This window comes from Papaver somniferum, chromosome 5 (assembly GCF_003573695.1).
Source record: "Papaver somniferum cultivar HN1 chromosome 5, ASM357369v1, whole genome shotgun sequence".
Classification (NCBI taxonomy): domain Eukaryota; kingdom Viridiplantae; phylum Streptophyta; class Magnoliopsida; order Ranunculales; family Papaveraceae; genus Papaver; species Papaver somniferum.
Window position 1 is genome coordinate 179,598,739 of NC_039362.1, and position 8,646 is coordinate 179,607,384.

At 37.4% G+C, this 8,646-nt stretch overlaps 1 long non-coding RNA gene across 1 annotated transcript; it reads right to left on the reverse strand.

Annotated features, from left to right (window-relative positions):
• Positions 1-5,029: 5,029 nt before the first annotated feature.
• On the reverse strand, positions 5,030-7,672 carry LOC113283821. Its single transcript, XR_003327645.1, has 3 exons — positions 7,263-7,672; positions 6,406-6,677; positions 5,030-5,743 (listed from the first exon to the last, which is right to left on the reverse strand). It is a non-coding gene; the product is annotated as an uncharacterized LOC113283821 (long non-coding RNA).
• Between the last annotated feature and the right edge of the window lie 974 nt (positions 7,673-8,646).

The following is an 8,646-nucleotide window of genomic DNA, read 5'->3' on the forward strand; positions in this document are numbered from 1 at the left end:
ACATATATCTCTCGTGATGTCGTCTTTCATGATCATGTATTTCCTTTTAAAGATGCTCACATTTCCACTCCTGATTTTTTTAAACCTGCACCTTCAGAGGACATTTACTTTGATGATCCTCCTATTTGCTCTTTGCAGTTTCCAGCAGTCACGCCTGTTGCTTCCTTACCAGCAGTTGACCACCGGACACATTCTCCACATGTCAGTCCTTCTCAGTCCACACGACCTGTATTATCAGATGTTATTGCTGCACCTGACTCCAGTACTGCATCATATTTTCCCTCGTCTACTGGAAATTCCAGTACTACTCCTTCTCTGATTCATACTGATCCTGCGCCTGCTGCTCCTTTGCGCAGATCAACTCGAGAACATCACCGGCCAAACCACTTGAAGGATTTTATATGTTCGGCCACACAGTGTACATCTCGTTCTCCACATCCTCTTACAAACTTTATTTCATTTGATCAATTTACTCTGCAACATCGTGAATTTCTCTCATCTGTTATAACCAATGATATACCTCGCACATTTACGGAAGCTATTAAAAATCCAGATTGGAAAACTGCCATCGTCAACGAGCATACTGCACTTCAGAACAACGATACCTTCACTACTCTCCCACCTGGCAAGACTGTCGTTGGCTGCAAATGGGTATTTAAAATTAAATATCGTCCAGATGGCACAATCGAACGCTACAAAGCACGTCTCGTGGCTAAAGGTTACCCACAACAAGAAGGTATTGATTATCATGACACCTTTGATCCTGTTGCTAAACTAGTTATTGTTCGTGTTTTATTATCTATAGCTGCCATTCATAATTGGCCTCTTCATCAACTTGATGTTAATAACGCCTTTCTCCAAGGTGATCTTGTTGAGGATATTTATATGAAACTTCCTCCTGGATTTCAGAAAAAGGGAGACGATCGTGTTTATAAGCTCAATAAGTCCATATATGGACTTAAGCAAGCCTCTCGCCAATGGTTTGCTAAATTTTTAACAACCTTACTTAATGCAGGCTTTATTCAATCTCGTGCAGATTATTCCCTTTTCACTTTTCATTCTGGCGCTGTCTCTATTTATGTTCTAGTTTATGTTGACGATATTATTATCACAGGTAACAATGATTATGCTATACAGGATCTCAAACGTACCCTAGAATCTCAATTTTCTCTAAAGAATCTTGGTCGTCTCCAATATTTCTTGGGCATTGAAGTATCTAGATCTCCCAAAGTTATTTTTCTATGTCAACGCAAATATATTCTTGACATTGTTAATGATTCTGGTCTCTTAGGTGCCAAGGTTGCTCCCTCTCCAATGGAACAACATCTAAAACTTCTTCAATCTTCCGGTGATCCTCTACCTGATCCTAGTATTTATCGTCGCCTAATAGGTCGACTTCTTTATCTTCAAGTAAATCGTCCTGACATTACTTTTTCTGTCAATTACTTGAGTCAATTTATGCAACACCCATGTTCTGGTCACTTGGATGGTGCACATCGTGTAGTTCGTTATCTTAAAGGTACTGTTAGTCATGGCATTTTCCTTTTTCTGCCACAAGTACTTTATCTCTTGCAGGATATACTGATTTTGATTGGGCAGGTATCCCTACTACTCGTGGATCCACCATAGGGTATTTTACAATGTTGGGAAATAGTCCCATTTCTTGGAAATCCAAGAAACAACCAACTGTATCACAATCTTCTGCTGAGGCAGAATATCGGGCTCTCGCCAAGCTCACATCTGAACTGCAATAGTTACACTATTTGTTCACTGATCTTCGTATCAATATTCCGAAACCCATTCCAGTTTATTGCGATAATCAAGCTGCTATTCATATCTCTGAAAATCCAGTTTTTTATGAACGAACAAAACATATCGAAATCGATTGTTATTTTGTCCGTGAAAAACTTCTCTCTGGTCTTATTAAACCACTGCATATTCTGTCTGCGGCACAGTTGGCGGATCTTTTTACCAAGCCACTTGGAGTGGATTATTTTCGAGGTCTTGCAAGTAAGTTGGGCATTTGTACAGACTCTCCCCATGCTCCAACTTGAGGGGGGTATTAGACGTGTATATAAGTCGTGTATAGTTCCAACAATTGTGATGGCACGAGATGCACCTGCTATCCAAGTCTTTAGGTGTATGGTCCAAGTTTGTTGTATCAAGTAGTCCAAGTCTGCTGTAGTCCGCGTCGTATGTATTCTCAGTTATTGTATCAGGTCTTAGATTAGGTTTTGAATCCTTCTTCTGTAACTTATATAAATACTGAATGAAAGAAATCGTCTCCACACTTGTGAGACTTTAAACTCAGTTCCTTAGAATCTTTGAGAACTCCACTATGAATTCCATGTCGATGTATTGTCTCTGCCCTAGAAACATCCATAAGTCTACTGCTGCTCTCCACACACCAATTCAATTACCAAATTATCCAATCATTCCATTTACACATAAAAATATACTCAAGGGTCGTAGTGGACTACAAATTATAGTACAATCGATACACAAAGACTTACACGCCATGATTATGTCAAACAAATTCGAAAGTTCTACAAGCCGATATAACTAGCAGTACAAGTAAAATTAAGCAAGCAACTAACTATTCACACATGTTGTAGCAAATTATAGACAACAAAAACATAGAGCTTGAGAAAGTAATGAACTAAAAGCAAAATGAACATGTTATTGTCCCATACAAAATCAAATAACTAAAGCCCTCAATTACAAAGAGGAAGAAAAATCACCTAGTAATGAAATTGAAAATTGGCATTTCCCGATTCCTCTCTGGTTTCACCATTTCTGTCTATTTGATTTATGGTAAATTTTTGAGGATTTTCTTTCCCTTTGCGACTCTTCTATGCTTGTATTAACTCCAATTTTGAAATCTGATTCAAGATGGGAGGAATATAAGCATGAAAATTACCGCCCATTTCCGATTCCGCCCATTTCCGATTCCGCTCATACCGAATCTATTACCCAAATTGAACAACTCGAACAACTTAGATTTAATACCTTCTTCTTAGATTTAACACCTTCTTCTTCCATAACTTCTTCTTGATTTTCGTTTCCTTCAATCTACAAAACGTCTCTGAAAGCTTTTTTCATTTCATTTCATTGTAACGGCGGAGATCTCAGAAGGTATTGCTGTGTGTTTGCGTTTGATGAATAAATATGAGAGAAAGTTTAGGGCTAGGGTTTTAAGTTACTTTACGCCCCAAAGTTTTACGTTATTTACCATCTACTGCCACGAGATACGGGCAACTCTTCTGCCATGGATGCGTAGAAAGGTCCGCTCTCTCATGGGAGAGTATCCACAACAAATATTTCAAGAAGCGAAGAAAGAGTGATGAAGATTGAAAAAACGCCTGAAATGAAAAAGTGGAAAACGACTAAAGGAAGACTTAAAAAGTGGAAGTGAATGTAATAATATTATACTACCTCCATTTATGGAAAAAAAATGTACTTTCACTTTTTTTTAAACCTAAAAATAAGCCAAATCCGGAAAATGATATTAACTCTTTTTCGGAAAACGGAGGAAGTATTATAGTAATGGAAAAAGCAAGTAAGATAACTTAGATAAGAGTCATAAGACAGGAGGAGGAACAGTGGGACAGGTGAGAAGTCGAGTAAGCAGAAAAAAAGAAATGGATCCTTTAGTAATTTTTGTTACTTTACTACTGCCCATAGTACATTTGGGTGCCACAAGTGAAAAGTAGACTGCCACAATCCTCCCAAACTAAGCACAATGGTGCACTGCACAGTCTGCACTTGTGCTGTTGTGCACCACCTTATTCTCACAACTCCCAAGGGATTCACCCTCCAACATGGACCAAAATGGTCCAATGGATATATCTCGGGACTAGTAGATAAAAATTTGTTTGCGGTGGTGGTTTTGACATACCTTAACGAATTTTACACACATTTTTCAAAATGCTGGCAGTAGAGAACAGATTAAAGAACATAATGTGGGGGTTTGAGATAGGATCATATGTAGTACCATCAGCTTCCATTGATGATGCAGCATGCCCACTATGTCGTTCAGGTACCTGAGAAGTCAGAGCCGATCCTGCGGCTAGAAAGGCCCTGTGCGAATTTTTTTGCAGGGCCTTTTATAATGTTGAACATTTTGTAACCATATTAATAATTTGTATTTAATTTGCAAACTTATAGATATTAGGGTACTAAAGGAAAACTTATACTAAATAGGGATGGTAAGTCGGTAACATTTCTATTTGAAAATCGGAGGGAGTATTATTTATTTTTTGTTGATGTCCGCCGATCAGATTAAGAATACGCTAGAGCAATATAGGCATGGGTTACACTAAGATCTAAATAATTATGTCTGATCTAAAGCACCAAGAAAATGATTGGATGAATCGGTTAAGCAACACCTTTTTTCTTTTTGTTGAAGGTGTAACTATGTGTTTGATCTAAAGAAAATGATAGCTTGGTGGATAGAATTCGTCAAGAAAATGATAACTTGGTGGATGAAATTCATCAAGAAAATGATAGCTTGGTGGATGAAACGTTTTTGCAACACCTAGATGTCATGTGTTCGAGCTTCTCATTAAGAGTTTTTTTTTTTTTGAATACCCAATGAGAATACTGGCTACTGGGCTGTGAAAAAAAGGCCCTTGGTAGAGCCGGGCCCTGTGCGTTCGCACAGCCTGCACGCCCTCAGGCCCGGCTCTGTGAGAAGTGATATCAAAGTGGACACCAATAGTAGCTGCGGGGACTCTGGAGACATAACCATGGCGATCCTACAATGATTCATTTTCGTGATGGTCTATTTATTGGCTTGAAACAATTCCCAAATAGAATCCTTGGACCAGTATTTGAAAAAGAAATGACGACCTCTATGAAAGAGTCAAATGTAACAATTTGATATTTGGGGATACCATCCTCGGGATTGGTAACCCCTTTAAAATTTAGCTTCCCCCTATATGAATCTGGAAAATAAAATCCTCCTGCTAGTCCATATACCCACATTGGGATTTTTGTCACAATCTGGGTAGCTATTAGTGGATTCACCTTTGCAGGATCCTGAGCTTGCTCACATCAGATAATTTACAAAACAAAATTATTTATGATATACAACTGAGGTAATGGGATATAAAATGAGACCTTAGACAGGACCAGGATAACACTGACAGATGACTCTTGGTTTTTGATGTCTAAAAAGCCTGTTACTTAGAGAATCCCTATGAATGAGGTCGTGCAACAGTTTCAATCAATACACTGTAAGAGATAAAGCATCTAAATCGCTTATGGCCTTTCTTGAAGACCAAAAGAATGGCACTGTAAGAAAAAAAGCTAATAGAACCAGCAGTCAAGAAGATGAAATCCGTTCAGTTCACAAATTGACACAAATAAGAAAATGAAAGAAGACAGCGAATGTTTCACATGCAACATAAACATCGATAACAAAATCTTATGCATCAACTCAGGCATAAAGTAGTGACATTGGTTGGTAGTCTAGCTAGATCTATACCGAGTTGACGCATAATATCTTGTTGATGTACCTTTGTCACATGTGAAACGTTCGTTGTCCTCCTCCAATTTCTTGATAATGTGAATTTGTGCACTGAACAAAGATCCCATCATCTTGACTGGATTGTATCATCTCTTGAAGTGCTTCCACATGCACATTTGGAATCATAAGCTGTTGTAGTACGGTTTCTTCAAAGCTTCATCACATATACTTCTTCCTCGGCGAGTGCTCTTATACAAGCTCGTTGATCTTATCCTGTGTAAAAAAATTGCAGTAAAAAGCATATTATTAGAAGAGGGACAAAATCAAGCAAAAAGGCAAACTCCACCACCTTGAGCTAAATGCAAATAAGTTGATATTGAGGAGAAGGGGCAATATAAGGTGCTTTATGAATGTCCTACAAAAGTTAAGATATAGAGGTATTTATGGTGTAGAGCATTATCTCTAATTACTAGCATAGTTGAACTGCTAACTGAAACATACAAGCTAAAGCTGATCTCATGTAAGTAACCAATAACAAGAACGTTCATACAAAGAACTCTTAAAAGTATAACAGAAAATCTTACACTTAACGAATAAAGTCACATAATTAATCCTACATTTTACCTGAGCCATATGATTGTTGCGAATGAACACAAAAAATGTGAGTGATACTTTCTCAGTAGATAAGCTCACCAAAACAACAAAGACTGATTGAACTGATTTGGTAAAAGGACTAGGCAAAAGATGAACAATAATGGTTTGAATTAGGAAAACACTACACGATTTTTGTATTAAGTTTCCAAGAGAAGTCAGCAATTCCCTTGTAGTCTGTGCGGGTATTACTTTGTTTTTTCAGCCAAAATTTTTATGAAAAGCTCTCAAGGATAAGATACTAACATCAAAGATTCAAAGCAATACTTGCATAAGATCTTCACCTGCCAAAGCAGCATCAAGAACCTTTGTCAAATTAGGACATGTTTGTTTCCACTGTGCTACCTCCTTTATCTCTTCAACGCTTCTGTTTTAGAATTAGCACTCACTGGCTTGCATAAGATCTTCACCTGCCAAAGCAGCATGAAGCATCTTTATCAAAATTAGGACATGTTTGATTCAAGTGTGCTACCTCCTATATCTCTTCACCACTTCTGCTTTGGAATTAGCACTCACTGACTTGCTCGTCAGGTGTATAATTAGCTTCTCCACAAACCTACATACACAGTACAAAGACATAAGAGGCAGCGGCAATTATGTTCCACATATTCAAAACCTCTAAGAGCAGAGTAACATCTTAAAGTTCATGGACTGTCAATGAACAACATATAGTTCATTTGCAGCATAACACTCAAATCAAAACTAAAATCTCTAATTAACAATACTAAGTACAAGTTTAAAACGGATAAAAACTCTTACAAGGCTAACCTTACAACTGCAAAATCTCGGATCAATATTACCAATTAAAGACCAACTAAGCTATAACACCAATTCAATTACCAAATTATCCAATCATTTCATTTACACATAAAACTATATTCAAGGGTTGTAGTGGACTATGAAATGTAATACAATCTTGCACACAATAATTATGTTAAACATATTCAAAACTTCTACAAACCGGTATAACTAAAATTAAGCGAGAAACTAATTATTTACGCATGTTTTTGGTTGTAGCAAAATCAAGACAACAGAAACGTAAAGCTTAAGCAGGTAATAAACTAAATTAAGGATGAATTTATTGTCCCATGGAAAATCAAATGACTACAGCCCTTAATAAATATATAGGAAGAAGAATCACCTAGTAGTGAAATTGGGAATTTCAGTTCACAATTCCTCTTTGGTTTCACCGTTTTTGTCTATTTGATTCAGCTGCAGGGGCTACAAACATGTCACCAGCACTGTAGACAGTGATGTAGTTGTTTTGCGGGGTTAAATTCTTGTGGATTTTGTCTTCCCTTCGAGTCTCTTCTTTCTTTGTATGAACTCCAATTTTAAAATCTGATTGGAAATGGGAAAATTATAAGCATCAGATATACTGCACATGGAAACTCCATTTCCGCTCAAACCGATTGATTATCCAAATCGAACAATTTTCTTCTTCTTCTTAGATTTAACTTCTTCTTCTTCTTCCTCCTCCTCCTTAATCTACAGATCGTCTCTCAAAGAAATTTTCGTTTCACTGTGACGGCGGAGACCTCAGAAGGTATTGTTGTGTGTTTGATACGAGAAAAAGCTTATGGCTAGGGTTTTAAATTACTTTATAGCCCCCAACTTTTACTCTCATTGGATATTTACCATTTACTACCACCGGATGGGGAACTCTTATGCCACGGATACCTACAAAGGTCCACTCTCCATGCCCAGGGGACAGTACCCACAAATAAGAGGGGGCCTCCTAGACACTATGGTTATCCAAACAACAAAAGGAGACAATAACGTCACTTTAAATCTCTTTTGATTTGGTCCCAAGACCTATTCTTAGTTACAGACATGTCAACTAACTGATTTTGTCATTTAATCACCCTTTATGGGCATTTCAAAGTGCCAAACATATATGTCAAATATATAGACATACGCGATAGACTTTCCAGCGAGCGATAGAGTGCCCATCGCTAGATGGTTAGTCCAACTTCAGCGATGGTCATTATGTCGCTCGTTGACTTGAGCGTCGCTCATCAATTCTTCATACAACGACTAGAAATCCCCCACCCACCCTCTATAAATACCCATGTCAAGTCATATCATCTCAACTTCAAATTCATTTCAACACGTCTAGTGCTCGTACAACTGAAGTGGCTAGCTTCACTCGAGAAGAAGATGTTTTTCTAATTCGATGTTGGATTTCATTTACAAGCGATAGAAATTTCAATTAAGAGAGTTTTAACTTATGAGACACTATGTTTCAAAGGTTTAAGACGTTAAGTCACGTAAATTCAATAAAAACAAATAAGTATCTTCTAAATCGTTATTGTTCATCAATAACGATGTGAGAAAGTATCAGCAAATTATGTGGATGATAAAAGGGGATAATCCTGGGCTGTTAGATGAAGAACTAAAGTTAGATATCATACCAAATTTACTGAAGATAACATAAGATGGTTTAGTCACGATGAATGTTATGAACTCTACAAGGTTCACTTGTAGGGATTCAATTTTTAAGCATTGTGTTATGCAATTAAGGT